The sequence below is a fragment of the Cherax quadricarinatus genome, chromosome 27, assembly GCF_038502225.1.
Source record: "Cherax quadricarinatus isolate ZL_2023a chromosome 27, ASM3850222v1, whole genome shotgun sequence".
NCBI lineage: Eukaryota > Metazoa > Arthropoda > Malacostraca > Decapoda > Parastacidae > Cherax > Cherax quadricarinatus.
Genome location: NC_091318.1, coordinates 21,302,618 through 21,317,255, shown reverse-complemented (window position 1 = coordinate 21,317,255; position 14,638 = coordinate 21,302,618). Strand labels below are relative to the sequence as shown.

The 14,638-nt window shown below is 44.9% G+C and overlaps 1 protein-coding gene across 2 annotated transcripts in view; it reads left to right on the top strand.

Annotated features, from left to right (window-relative positions):
* Window positions 1–14,638, top strand: part of LOC128691031 (zwei Ig domain protein zig-8-like) — a 348,642-nt gene that overhangs the window by 46,333 nt on the left and 287,671 nt on the right. The gene's annotated exons all lie outside the window — the stretch shown is intronic.

Here is a 14,638-nt window from a genome sequence, read left to right as displayed (position 1 = left end):
TAGGATTATACAGCGCCTGGGGGGGGAGGATGTGGAAGGCATTCAGGCTTAATTCGGGGAACTGGAGCACAGATCCAATTCCCTAAACCAAGAGCCCCTCACCAACATCAAGGAACCTTCCCTGAGGGGCAGAGCAAATTAAAGTATTCCAAGATGTTAAAAATATATAACAACTCACTCTGCAAAGCTGCTGTTGAGGTGAGAAACAGAGAAAGAGTTCCTGAGCGAAGTCCTTAATACCTTAACCAGGAACAACAGGGGAGAGATATCGTGGACGAGGTCGGCGATACCTTAACCAGCAAATTGTCTGGATAACTTAAGAATCATTGGCAGCAGTCAGGCGAAAGTATCGGTAAAAGCAGTTGGTGTTGTTGGGTCATTACTGCCGCCTCAGCCTCAATGGCCAGCTCCTAACACTGCAACTCCAGTTCGTAGATACAATTACTGATGAATAATTGGACGACTATTGCAACCGGGACGCGAGGAGGACCATGCATCAACGATGTGCGCACTCACGCAAGTACCTGCACACGCAGATACACACACACACACATACACACACACACACACACACACACACACACACACACACACACACACACACACACACACACACACACACACACACACACACACACACACACACACACACACACACACACACACCCACACACACACACACACATACACACACACACACACACACACACACACACACACACACACACACACACACACACACACACACACACACACACACACACACACACACACACACACACAGCAACTGGCTCCTTGAGTTTAACCCTGCCAAATGCAAAGTCATGAAGATTGGGAAAGAGCAAAGAAGACCGCAGACACAATATAGTTTAGACGGCCAAAGTCTGCAAACCTCACTCAAGAAAAAAGATCTGGGGGTGAGTATAACACCGAGCATATCTCCCGAGGCGCACATCAATCAGATAACTGCTGCAGCACACGGGCGCCTGGCAAACCTACGGATAGCGTTCCGATACCTCAGTAAGGATTCGTTCAAGACTCTGTATACCATTTACGTCAGGCCCATACTGGAGTATGCAGCACCAGTTTGGAATCCACACCTAGTCAAGCACAACAAGACTAGTCCCAGAGCTACGGGGATTGTCCTACGAAGAAAGTTTGAGGGAAATCGGCCTGACAACAATGGAGGCCAGGAGGGTCAGGGGAGACATGATAACGACATATAAAATACTGCGCGGAATAGACGAGGTGGACAAAGACGGGATGTTCCAGAGATGGGACACAGACACAAGAGGTCACAATTGGAAAGTTGAAGACTCAGATGAATCAAAGGGATGTTAGGAAGTATTTCTTCAGTCATAGAGTAGTCAAGCCGTGGAATAGCCTAGAAAGTGAAGTAGTGGAGGCGGGAACCATACATAGTTTTAAGGCGAGGTATGATAAAGCTCATGGAGCAGGGAGAGAGAGGACCTAGTAGCAATCAGTGAAGAGGCGGGGCAAGGAGCTATGACTCGACCCCTGCAACCACAAATAGGTGAGTACAAATAGGTGAGTACAAACACACACAGAGCAGCATTGACAAACCTGAACCAAGAATCACTCAGAACTTACACACGACCTACGAGTACTCTGCCACAGTATGGAGCTCATGCCTAGTCAAGGACGAGCAGAAGCTCGAGAACGTCCATGGTTTGCAACCAGACTCGTACCAGATTTTTCTTCAAGGCTCCGGCCGTATCCCGCCGAAGAGAAAGCGTGACCTAAAAAAAAAAAGATTTCCTTTTTTAAATTTAGTAATTTATTCAGAAGTACTTACTAGCCCCTTGCTATCGGCATTTTAGTCACATCTTACCCTGGCTGAGAGACAGACACTGGCATACATCATGATGATTATATAAAAAATTTTAAGAGGAATTGATAGGGCAGATAGAGACAGATTTAATATGGAGGATCAAGAAGACACAGGCGAAGACACAAATGATGCATAGGAATTTGTCTAGTCTCAGGACGGTTGAAAAGTAGTGTGACCTGAATGAGAAAGTGGAGGCAAATTCAGTACATCGCTTTAAGAGTAGATATGAAAAAGCAGAAAAGGAAAGAAATCAGTGATGCCGATCGAAGTACTCTAGGTGTGGTCAAGCGCTGAATCTCGACCTCCGCAAACTCATCGCGATAAGACTAACTTGGTGAATGCGACTCAATGAGTGTTTTGTCCAATACCATTTTTTTCCATGACAACTCAATTTCAACAAGTACCATGGGCAGTCTGGTGGAGACAGCCATTGACAGTGGCGATGGTGGTAATAGTAGTTTTGGCAATTACAGTTGCGATGGTGGTACTGGCGGTAGCAATGATGGTAGCGGTGATGATGATGGTAGCGGTGATGATGATGGTAGCGGTGATGATGATGGTAGCGGTGATGATGATGGTAGCGGTGATGATGATGGTAGCGGTGATGATGATGGTAGCGGTGATGATGATGGTAGCGGTGATGATGATGGTAGCGGTGATGATGATGGTCAGACCAGCAGTTGTGGTATTTACTGAGATCTTTGACCATGAATGTCACTCAGCGCTCGAAGCAATAACAAAAAATATTTACAACACAAAATAAACACAAAAGATAAAATTTACAAACAATAAAAACCTTGGAACAATAAAAATATTGGAGCCGTTGAAATTTTCATTAAAATGCAATATCGTAAAAAAGCAAACTTTTTTTTTCATACAAGACTGTAAAAAATTTTAAAACTAATACAACAGCTTAAGGAAACTGGAAACTTAATAAGAACGCTCAACAAAAGTACCATCATGCCAAGTTAAGAGAAGCAACATAGGTCAAAAATCCCATTTAATTAATAATGCAAAAAAAAAAAAACTCATGAAAGTTTCCAGAGGTCCCTACAGGCATCTCAGTAATTATAAAAATTACGAAGACAGAAAGGTATAAGTCCTGGGCAAGCTATTAATATGTGTTCCATAGTCATGGCGTGCCACAACCCACACAGAGAGAGAACCTGCAACTGGTGACTGGTGGGGTAGTAGCAATATGACGGAAGTGGCGGTGATGATGACGGTACCGAAGGTGGTAATGGAGTTAGGGGAAATGGTGGTGGTGGTGATGATGATGGTACCGAAGGTGGTAATGGAGGTTAGGGGAAGTGGTGGTGGTGGTGATGATGATGGTACCGAAGGTGGTAATGGAAGTTACGGGTAGTGGTGGTGGTGGTGATGATGATGGTACCGAAGGTGGTAATGGAAGTTAGGGGTAGTGGTGGTGGTGGTGATGATGATGGTACCGAAGGTGGTAATGGAGTTAGGGGAAATGGTGGTGATGATGATGGTACCGAAGGTGGTAATGGAAGTTACGGGTAGTGGTGGTGGTGGTGATGATGATGGTACCGAAGGTGGTAATGGAGTTAGGGGAAGTGGTGGTGATGATGATGATGGTACCGAAGGTGGTAATGGAAGTTACGGATAGTGGTGGTGGTGGTGATGATGATGGTACCGAAGGTGGTAATGGAGGTTAGGGGAAGTGGTGGTGGTGGTGATGATGATGGTACCGAAGGTGGTAATGGAAGTTAGGGGTAGTGGTGGTGGTGGTGATGATGATGGTACCGAAGGTGGTAATGGAAGTTAGGGGTAGTGGTGGTGGTGGTGATGATGGTACCGAAGGTGGTAATGGAGGTTACGGGTAGTGGTGGTGGTGGTGATGATGATGGTACCGAAGGTGGTAATGGAGGTTAGGGGAAGTGGTGGTGGTGGTGATGATGATGGTACCGAAGGTGGTAATGGAAGTTAGGGGTAGTGGTGGTGGTGGTGATGATGGTACCGAAGGTGGTAATGGAGGTTACGGGTAGTGGTGGTGGTGGTGATGATGATGGTACCGAAGGTGGTAATGGAAGTTAGGGGTAGTGGTGGTGGTGGTGATGTTGGTACCGAAGGTGGTAATGGAGGTTAGGGGAAGTGGTGGTGGTGGTGATGATGATGGTACCGAAGGTGGTAATGGAGGTTAGGGATAGTGGTGGTGGTGGTGATAGTGGCAGTAGACAGCGATGGTGGTCACTATTTACTATTTCACGGACGAGTAAGACACATGTACAACAATTTTCTATCTTCATTACCCAGACGTTTCCCCTGCCCATCATCTGCAGTCGCAACACAGAGCTGACACTCTCCGACATAGATACCCCCCACCGATGAACATGCGCCATACTCGCCGGTATTCATACCACCAACATAATGAAACACTGACACAACAGATATCTCCCAGGGGTCGGTATCCCCTAATACAAAATCAGAGAAAATAAGCCTTGAGAAACAAAGCGTGGCCCAGGAGCGCCGATTACCACACACGTCCCGACGTCAGTCTACAATGGGAAGAGTATGTCGCAAGAACACTCCTCATTCACAACACACAATGTTTAATCAAAATTTCATCAGAATTTACATCACATTTCCAGCGATTAATGTCGGTGTTTATGATGAACCTCGATTGTATGGAGAGAGAATTTTTATTATATTTAATTTTCTTCTTCTTCTTCTTCTTCTTCTTCTTCTTCTTATTATTATTATTATTATTATTATTATTATTATTATTATTATTATTATTATTATTATTATTATTATTATTATTATTACTAGTAGTAGTATAGTACTAATAAGTGTGTTAAAACCCATGACCAGAACCTATTAAACCAGGTCCGTTTGTTAAAACACTTGACCAGGGCCTCTAAAACCAGATCTGTGTGCTGAAACCCTTTCACAGCCTATAAAACAGGTCTGTCTAATAAAACCAATGTTTAGAGAAAATAAATGCAATCAAGTGTTGTAAAACTGTAATCAATGCATATGTCATCAAAGACCATTAAAACCAGGACCGTGTTAGAACCAGGACCGTGTTAAAACCAGGACCGTGTTAAAACCATGAACTTGTAAAAACCCAGATGTGTCGCTTCAACTCTTATCACAACCATGGAAAACCAAGTCTATCGCTAAGACACTTCAAGTAAAAGTATAACCCAAATTTTTAAATGGGAGGACCTGAAAGCCAGCGTAAGGCCTCGGTCATATGACCAAAAGTTCCAACTGTGGGTCATCATATGAAAAAGACCCGCATCAGGAAACATGTGTCCTGTTTCCTGACAAACCTTACCTAACCTCTAATATAACCTAACCTCTAATATAACCTAACCTCTAATATAACCTAACCTCTAATATAACCTAACCTCTAATATAACCTGACAACCCTTGCCTAACCTCTAAGACGTATTTGAGACTCCATGAATCTCTTATCCCATGCATCTCTGAATCAACCTCACAAGCCATACATTAACATAGCAACTCATAAATCAACCTCATAACTCATAAATCAACCTCACAACCCATAAATCAACCTCGCAATTCAAAAACTCACAACCTTTGAATCAACCTCACAACCCATGAAACAGCTTCACTACCCATGAATCAACCTAACTACCCATGAATTAACCTCACTACCCACGAATCAACCTCACAACTCATAAATCAACCTCAATTCCTGAGTCAACCTCATAACCCATGAATCAGTCTCACAATCCATGAATCAACCTCACATCCCATGAATAAACCTCACAACCCATAAATCAACCTTGCAACCAATGAATCAACCTCATAACCCATGAATCAGTCTCACACAACAGATGAGTCAACCTCACAACCCATAAATCAACATCACAACCCAAAAAATCAACCTCACAACCCATAAATCAACCTCACAACCCATGAATCAGCCTCACAACCCACGAATCAGTCTCACACAACAGATAAATCAACCTCACAACCAATAAATCAAGTTCACAACCCATAAATCAACTTCAAAACCCACGAGCCAGCCTCACAACTCATGAATGAGCAGGAAAATGCTCATGTGCCTCTCTTCAGAATCCTGCCTCATACACTGGGATTATTTTAAACCTTGTGAGGCAAGATTTAAAACCCAATATATTCTATATATTTTTCTTCATAAAAAGTGCTAAACCTTACAGGGTTACGCAGCGAGCTGCCTGAAGGTTTGTAGCTCAGTGAAGTTGGTCTTGTAGGAGCGGCTCTGATGTGGTCTTGTAGGAGCGGCTCTGATGTGGTCTTGTAGGAGCGACTCTGATGTGGTCTTGTAGGAGCGGCTCTGATGTGGTCTTGTAGGAGCGGCTCTGATGTGGTCTTGTAGGAGCGACTCTGATGTGGTCTTGTAGGAGCGGCTCTGATGTGGTCTTGTAGGAGCGGCTCTGATGTGGTCTTGTAGGAGCGGCTCTGATGTGGTCTTGTAGGAGCGGCTCTGATGTGGTCTTGTAGGAGCACCTCTGATGTAGTCTTGTAGGAGCGGCTCTGATGTGGTCTTGTAGGAGCGGCTCTGATGTAGTCTTGTTGGAGTGATTCTGATGTGGTCTTGTAGGAGCGGCTCTGATGTTTTCTTGTAGGAGCGGCTCTGATGTGGTCTTGTAGGAGCGGCTCTGATGTGGTCTTGTAGGAGCGGCTCTGATGTGGTCTTGTAGGAGCGGCTCTGATGTGGTCTTGTAGGAGCGGCTCTGATGTGGTCTTGTAGGAGCGGGTCTGATGTGGTCTTGTAGGAGCACCTCTGATGTGGTCTTGTAGGAGCGGCTCTGATGTGGTCTTGTAGGAGCGGCTCTGATGTGGTCTTGTAGGAGCGGCTCTGATGTGGTCTTGTAGGAGCGGCTCTGATGTGGTCTTGTAGGAGCGGCTCTGATGTGGTTTTGTAGGAGCGGCTCTGATGTGGTCTTGTAGGAGCGGCTCTGATGTGGTCTTGTAGGAGCGGCTCTGATGTGGTCTTGTAGGAGCGGCTCTGATGTGGTCTTGTAGGAGCGGCTCTGATGTGGTCTTGTAGGAGCGGCTCTGATGTGGTCTTGTAGGAGCGGCTCTGATGTGGTCTTGTTGGAGCGGCTCTGATGTGGTCTTGTAGGAGCGACTCTGATGTGGTCTTGTAGGAGCGGCTCTGATGTGGTCTTGTAGGAGCGGCTCTGATGTGGTCTTTATGCCTCAGATTGTGGGGCTTTCAAAATAACATTGTCTTCATACCTCACTTTCTTCCTGAGTGTCGTTCCGTAAATGGTGACTTCTTGTTTGAATACTTGCTGCAGTTTGTTGTATATTTGTGTGTTGTGTGGAGTATTTGTGAGTTTGGAGGTGTAATGCATTTGTAAGGATACCTTGTGCTTGTATATATATGTATATATATATATATATATATATATATATATATATATATATATATATATATATATATATATATATATATATATATATATATATATATATATATATATATATATATATATATATATATATATATATATAAATATATATATATATATATATATATATATATATATATATATATATATATATATAGATATACATGTATATATATATATATATATATATATATATATATATATATATATATATATATATATATATATATATATATAGATATACATGTATATATATATATATATATATATATATATATATATATATATATATATATATATATATATATATATCCTTCTTTCTTTCAACACACCGGCCATATCCCACCAAGGCAGGGTGGCCCAAAAAGAAAAACGAAAGTTTCTTTTTTAAATTTAGTAATTTTTACGGGAGAAGGGGTTACTAGCCCCTTGCTCCCGGCATTTTAGTCCCCTCTTACAACACGCATGGCTTACGGAGGAAGAATTCTGTTGCACTTCCCCATGGATATATATATATAGATATATATATATATATATATTTATATATATATATATATATATATATATATATATATATATATATATATATATATAGGAAGGTACCATCTCTGAAACTGTCCTGGAGACATCCTCAGAGAAAAGAATAAACTTGCTTCAGGGAAAACTTAAGATTCTCCCTGAAGCTGTTTGAGAATTTTTTCCTACCACCCCCTATATTTCAAGTATGTTTTATTTAAAGACAAAATACATTGGCCAAACATTCACAAAAATACAACAGAAAGTAAAACAACATAAGTAACACAGAGCTACATCTCGAATACTTCGTCCAGCTCCCCTGCGGTGGGCCGCGTGCCCAGAATGCTGCAGGCATTTCCCCTCTGGATCGCAACACTGAGTCTCTGAAAGAGGAAGCTGGTCGCCTTGTGGTTCTTGGTTTCTATGATGAGCTTTTCACCCAGCTCATTGAGGAACTTTAGAGCACACTTGCCCCATGCTCCAAGGGTCTCCGACCCTATTGGAATGAAGTTATAGCAAGGGGAAGGTCTTCATATTTTCGGATCTTCTGGGTCTCCCTGTGGCTGGCAGCTCCACCCCCTTCCACTACGGAGTATGGCAAGTAGGTGTCTGGCAATGTGGAAGCACAGATGTAGTCCCAGGCAATCTGCTTTCCATCCTTCCTGGGTAGCATAGTGGCTCCATCAGGACGCTTTTGACTTCCATCAGACCTCTGTACTTGGGGTTCCCCTTGAGCTGGGCAACGGGCTGTGGCGAGGCTTCTCTTTATGATGTATTTATATATATATATATATATATATATATATATATATATATATATATATATATATATATATATATATATATATATATATATATATACATATATATATATATATGTTTACTCACCTATTTGTGGTTGCAGAGGTCGAATCATAGCTCCTGGCCCCGCCTCTTCATTGATCGCTACTAGGTCTTCTCTCTCCCTGTCCCATGAGATTTATTAAACCTCGTCTTAAACTATGTATGGTCTCTGCCTCCACTGCGTCACTTTCCAGACTATTCCACTTCTTGACAACTCAGTGACTGAAGAAATACTTCCTAACATCCCTCTGATTTATCTGCGTGTGTGTGTGTGTGTGTGTGTGTGTGTGTGTGTGTGTGTGTGTGTGTGTGTGTGTGTGTGTGTGTGTGTGTGTGTGTGTGTGTGTGTGTGTGTGTGTGTGTTTGTGTGTACTCACCTAGTTGTACACCCATGTGGTGTGGGACTTCTTCTTCTTTCAACACACCGGCCATATCCCACCGAGGCGGGGTGGCCCAAAAGGAAACACGAAAGTTTCTCCTTTTACATTTAGTAATATATACAGGAGAAGAGGTTACTAGCCCCTTGCTCCCGGCATTTTAGTCGCCGTTGAGGTTGCAGGGGTCGAGTCCAAGCTCCTGGCCCCGCCTCTTCACTGGTCGCTACTAGGTCACTCTCCCTGAACCATGAGCTTTATCGTACCTCTGCTTAAAGCTATGTATGGATCCTGCCTCCACTACATCGCTTCCCAAACTATTCCACTTCCTGACTACTCTGTGGCTGAAGAAATACTTCCTAACATCCCTTTGATTCATCTGTGTCTTCAGCTTCCAACTGTGTCCCCGTGTTGCTGTGTCCAGTCTCTGGAACATCCTGTCTTTGTCCACCTTGTCAATTCCTCTCAGTATTTTGTAAGTCGTTATCATGTCCCCCCTATCTCTCCTGTCCTCCAGTGTCGTCAGGTTGATTTCCCTTAACCTCTCATCATAGGACATTCCTCTTAACTCTGGGACTAGTCTTGTTGCAAACCTTTGCACTTTCTCTAGTTTCTTTACATGCTTGGCTAGGTGTGGGTTCCAATCTGGTGCCGCTTACTCCAATATGGGCCTAACACACACAGTGTACAGGGTCCTGAACGATTCCTTATTAAGATGTCGGAATGCTGTTCTGAGGTTTGCTAGGCGCCCATATGCTGCAGCAGTTATTTGGTTGATGTGCACTTCAGGAGATGTGCCTGGTGTTATACTCACCCCAAGATCTTTTTCCTTGAGTGATGTTTGTAGTCTCTGGCCCCCTAGACTGTACTCCGTCTGCGGTCTTCTTTGCCCTTCCCCAATCCTCATGACTTTGCACTTGGTGGGATTGAACTCCAGGAGCCAGTTGCTGGACCAGGTCTGCAGCCTGTCCAGATCCCTTTGTAGTTCTGCGTGGTCTTCGATCGACTGAACTCTTCTCATCAACTTCACGTCATCTGCAAACAGGGACACCTCGGAGTTTATTCCTTCCGTCATGTCGTTCACAAATACCAGAAACAGCATTGGTCCTAGGACTGACCCCTGTGGGACCCCGCTGGTCACAGGTGCCCACTCTGACACCTCACCACGTACCATTACTCGCTGCTGTCTTCCTGACAAGTATTCCCTGATCCATTGTAGTGCCTTCCCTGTTATCCCTGCTTGGTCCTCCAGTTTTTGCACTAATCTCTTGTGTGGTACTGTGTCAAACGCCTTCTTGCAGTCCAAGAAAATGCAATCCACCCACCCCTCTTTCTCTTGTCTTACTGCTGTCACCATGTCATAGAACTCCAGTAGGTTTGTGACACAGGATTTCCCGTCTCTGAAACCATGTTGTCTGCTGTTGATGAGATCATTCCTTTCTAGATGTTCCACCATTCTTCTCCTGACAATCTTTTCCATGATTTTGCATGCTATACATGTCAGTGACACTGGTCTGTAGTTTAGTGCTTCATGTCTGTCTCCTTTTTTAAAGATTGGGACCACATTTGCTTTCTTCCATGCCTCAGGCAATCTCCCTGTTTCAATAGATGTTTTGAATATTGTTGTTAGGGGTACACATAGCGCCTCTGCTCCCTCTCTCAGGACCCATGGAGAGATGTTATCTGGCCCCATTGCCTTTGAGGTATCTAGCTCACTCAGAAGCCTCTTCACTTCTTCCTCTGATGTGTGCACTATGTCCAGCACATGGTGGTGTACCCCACCTCTCCGTCTTTCTGGAGCCCCTTCTGTCTCCTCTGTGAACACTTCTTTGAATCTCTTGTTGAGTTCCTCACATACTTCACGGTCATTTCTTGTTGTCTCTCCTCCTTCCTTCCTTAGCCTGATTACCTGGTCCTTAACGGTTGTTTTCTTCCTGATGTGGCTGTATAACAGCTTCGGGTCAGATTTGGCTTTTGCTGCTATGTCGTTTTCATATTGACGTTGGGCCTCCCTTCTTATCTGTGCATATTCGTTTCTGGCTCTACGACTGCTCTCCTTATTCTCCTGGGTTCTTTGCCTTTGTGTGTGTGTGTGTGTGTGTGTGTGTGTGTGTGTTTGTGTGTGTGTACTCACCTAATTGTAGTTGCAGGGGTCGAGACTCAGCTCCTGGCCCCGCCTGTTTACTGAACGCTACTAGGTCCTCTCTCTCCCTGCTCCATGAGCTTTAGCATACCTCGTCTTAAAGCTATGTATGGTACCTGCCTCCACTACATCGCTCGCCAGACTGTTCCACTTCCTGACAAGTCTATAACTGAGGAACTGCTTCCTAACATCCCTGTGACTCATCTGAGTCTTCAGCTTCCAAGAGTGACCCCTTGTTTCTGTGTCCCCTCTCTGGAACATCTTGTCTCTGTCTACCTTGTCTATTCCACGCAGTATTTTGTATGTCGTTATCATGTCTTCCCTATCTCTCCTGTCCTCCAGTGTCGTCAGGCCGATTTCCCTCAACCTTTCTTCATAGGACATACCCCTGAGCTCCGGAACTAGCCTTGTCGCAAACCTTTCCACTTTCTCTAATTTCTTAACGTGCTTGACCCGGTGCGGGTTCCAAACTGGTGCTGCATACTCCAGTATGGGCCTGATGTACACGGTGTACAGTGTCTTGAAAGATTCCTTACTTAGATATCGGAATGCTAATCTCAGGTTTGCCAGGCGTCATATGCTGCAGCAGTTATCAGGTTGATGTGTGCTTCTAGAGACGAGTTCGGTGTTATAATCACACCAAGATCTTTCTCCTTGAGCGAAGTTTGCAGTCGTTGGCCACCTAGCCTATACTCCGTCTGCGGTCTTCTTCGCCCTTCTCCAATCTTCATGACTTTGCATTTGGCAGGGTTGAATTCGAGAAGCCAGTTGCTGGACCACGTGTCCAGCCTGTCCAGGTCTCTTTGAAGGTCTGCCTGATCCTCATTTGATTTAATTCTCCTCATTAACTTCACATCACCTGCGAGCAGGGACACCTCTAAGTCTATCCTTTCCATCATGTCATTTACGTATACCAAAAATAGCACTGGTCCTAGGACAGACCCCTGTGGGACCCCGCTTGTCACAGGTGCCCACTGTGATACCTCATCACGCACCGTGACTCGTTGTTGCCTCCCTGTCTGGTATTCTCTGATCCATTGAAGTGCCCTTCCTGTTATACGCGCCTGATCCTCTAGTTTCTGCACTAATATCTTGTGAGGAACTGTGTCGATGACCTTCTTGCAGTCCAAGAAGATGCAATGAACCCACCCCTCTCTCTCGTCTCTTACTTCTGTTACTTTATCATAAAACTCCAGAAGGTTTGTGACACAGGATTTGCCTTCCATGAAACCGTGCTGGCTGTCATTTATATTTTTGTTCCGTTCCAGATGCTCTACCACTCTCCTCCTGATAATCTTCTCCATGACTTTGCATACTATACACGTCAGTGACACAGGTCTGTAGTTTAGCGCCTCTTTTCTGTCTCCTTTTTTAAAAATGGGAACTACATTTGCCGTCTCCCATAACTCAGGTAGTTGTCCTGTTTCAAGGGATGTGTTGAAGATTGTGGTTAATGGGACACCCAGAATTTCTGCTCTCTCTCTAAGGACCCATGGGAAGATGTCCAGTTCCATTGCCTTTGAGGTATCAAGGTCACTTAGCAGCTTATTCACCTCCTCCCCAGTGGTGTGTATGTCATCCAGCACTTGTTGGTGTATTCCCAGTTGGCATCCCCCTCTGTCCTGTCTTCCCAGAGTCCTTCCTGTCTCCACAGTGAATACTTCCTTAAATCTCTTGTTGAGCTCCTCACATACCTCTTGATAGTTTCGTGTGAGCTCCCGACCTTCTTTCCTCAGCCTGATCACCTGGTCTTTGACTGTTGTCTTTCTCCTAACGTAGCTATATAGCAGTTTAGGGTCAGACTTGATTTTTGATGCTATGTCGTTTTCATACTGTCGCTGGGCCTACCTCCTTATCTGTGCATACTCGTTTCTGGCTCTTCGACTGACCTCCTTATTTTCCTGGGCGCTTTGCCTTCTGTACCTCCTCCATTTTCTATTACACTTGGTTTTTGCCTCCCTACACCTTTGGATAAACCAAGGACTCACTTTGGTCTTCCCATTGATTCTGTCGCCCTTGGGAATAAACCTTTCCTCTGCCTCCTTACATTTTGTTGTTACATATTCCATCATTTCGTTCAGTGACTTTCCTACCAGCTCTCTGTCCCACTGAACCTCCCGCAGGATGTTCCTCATTCCTGTGTAGTCCCCCCTTTTATAGTTTGGCTTTTCCCACTCGACTCCTGCTACCCTCTCCACTTGCAGATCTACTATGTAATCAAAACTCAGAACCACGTGATCGCTAGCTCCAAGGGGCCTCTCATATGTGATGTCCTCAATGTCTGAACTGCTCAGGGTGAACACAAGGTCCAATCTTGCTGGTTCATCCTCCCCTCTCTCTCTCGTAGTGTCCCTGACGCGTTGATGCATGAGGTTTTCCAGTACCAAATCCATCATCTTGGCTCTCCATGTGTCAGGACCCCCGTGAGGCTCCAGGTTTTCTCAGTCGATCTCCCTATGGTTGAAATCACCCATAACCAGTAACTTTGCTCTGCACGATTGAGCTCTTCGTGCCACCTCATCCAGTGTGTCCACCATCGCTCTGTTGTTCTCTTCATATTCCTCTCTTGGCCTGCAGTTCTGTGGTGGGTTATACATCACTGCAATGACTACCTTATGTTCCCCAGACTGAATTGCAGCTACTATGTAGTCCCTTTCTCCAATCTCGCCCACGCCTTCCATTTCTTCAAAACTCCAACGGTTCGTAAAAGAGTAGTGCAACCCCTCCTCCCACTCTGCTCCTTCTGTCTTTCCTCGGGATCTGATATCCCGGTGATAAGACTGCGTCTGTTACTGTCTCAGTAAGCTCGTTTCTGTGACTGCTATGATGTCTGGGGACTTCTCATTTATTCTTTCATGCCACTCCTCGTATTTACTTGATAATCCATCTGCGTTCGTGTACCACACCTTCAACTTCTTATCTATCACGGTGGTCCTGGGAAAATATTGGGGTTGGGGGAGCGGGAGCCCTGGAGGGGACCTATGGGGGTGTGCAGTGTGGGTGTGGTTTGTGATAGGGGGTGAGGGCAGAGTGCCCATGGAGAGCTGCTGTAGGGGTGGGGTTTGTGATGTAGGGGGTGGGGGGAGAAGGAACAGTGTGTGGGTTTTGGCTTAGATTGTACAGTTGCACTGGGGCTGTCGCAGTTTGGGTGGGGTTTGTGACGGGGGCAGCTGTAGGGGTGGGGTTTGTGTCATGGGGGTGGGGGCAGAGGGAACAGTGTGTGGGTTTTGGTTTAGATTGGTCAGTTGCTTTGGGGTTGTTGTGGTTGGAGACCTTCTGCGGGTGTTTCTGTAAGGTGTGTTTGCCCTTCCACCTGAGTCTGGGTTCTGCTCATCTTCATCAATGCAGCTCGTTCTTCCTTTCGTCTTTGCACCCTCTCTCTCAGTATCATCCTTTCTCCTTGTGTTCTGTTGCGATTCAGGTGCACTATCCGGTACTCTGGATTGTCCCTCAGTCGTGCTTTCTCCTGCAGAATCCTGGTTAGAGCTGATTCTGCCTTGAAAATTACTTTGAC